The sequence below is a fragment of the Cynara cardunculus genome (genome assembly GCF_001531365.2).
Source record: "Cynara cardunculus var. scolymus isolate 2C chromosome LG 10, CcrdV1, whole genome shotgun sequence".
NCBI classification, from domain to species: Eukaryota; Viridiplantae; Streptophyta; class Magnoliopsida; order Asterales; family Asteraceae; genus Cynara; species Cynara cardunculus.
Window position 1 is genome coordinate 17,839,706 of NC_037537.1, and position 1,395 is coordinate 17,841,100.

Below are 1,395 nucleotides of genomic sequence, written 5' to 3' on the forward strand. Positions count from 1 at the left end.
CATGGCTTTTTGATTAAAGGAATTCCGGGACGGAATTCTTTTGAGGGGTGGATAATGTGATAACCGGATCCTGGTTATTACCCAATGTATTTAATACGTGATTATTTGATTAGATGATTACGTGATAGCATGATAGATTGATACATGCTGGTATGTGAAGTGTGTATTAATTGAATATATATATATACATATATATATATATGTATATAGAAATACATGATATATATATATATATAATTATATGCATAAGATATATTATGCATGCATGAGGTATGAATGTATGTATGTATGTGCATGTGTACATATTTGAGTATGCATGAGGTGGAAAGGAGGAGGGAAGGCGGTTTAGCCGACCTTCCATATTTGGAAGGTATAAAAAGGGGTTGAGTCTCTTCATTTGCCTTTCCTGCTATTTTTGAGAAGATTGAGTGTTTTAAAGAGAGTGTTGGCCGGATTGCAAGTGTTGGATTTCAAAGGAGTCGATTTCAAGTTTTTGGTTTCAAAAGCTTATTGAGGTGAGTGGTTTCTAAACTTTTGCATAATATTTATACTGGTTTTTAGTTGAATGTTGTTTATTATTTGGATTGAAACCATACATTATGTTTAAAGTTTTATCCAGACAAAGAGTGACCGGATAAGTGTTAAACCGGATAAAGCTTGCCCGGATTGTTCTTAAACCGGACAAGCCTTGAGCGGTGTACTGTCCGGATATTATTAAACCGGTCAAAGGTTGTGTGAAGTGTTGTTCGGACTTGTATCCGGACAAGTTGTTGAGATTATTCTAAGTCTTAAATCAATCAAGTGGTGAGCGGATTAGTTTAAATCGGTCAAGTCCTGAGCGGATTGATGTCCGGACTTGATATCCGGACAAAGATGATTTTGCTTCTAAGTCTTAAACTGACCAAAGCTTATGTGGTATGTTGTCCGGACTTGATATCCGGACAAACTTGATTTTAATCTTGTGTTTAAATCGGACGATGCTTGACCGGATTGTTGACCGGATTATTGACCGGATTGTTGACCAGTTGGTGTTGAAAATATTCTGATAGAAATTATTATTTTATCATAAAGTGAAGTTTTGATATAAATAATTTTGGACTGATAACAATTCCAATGGCTGCGGTCTATTTAGAATTATTTTTATAAATGTTTTGATGAAGTGATAAGGGTGGCATATCAAGGAGAGATGTTCATTTGATATAAGGGTGGCATATCAAGGAGAGGTGTCCATTCGATATAAGGGTGGCATATCAAGGAGAGGTGTATCATAGGATAAGGGTGGCATATCAAGGAGAGGTGTACATTTGATATAAGGGTGGCATTTGTATGTGTGTGGTTTATATAACTCTTTCTATTATATCCTTTAAGACTACCGAGGTCTGGAATCTTTATTTC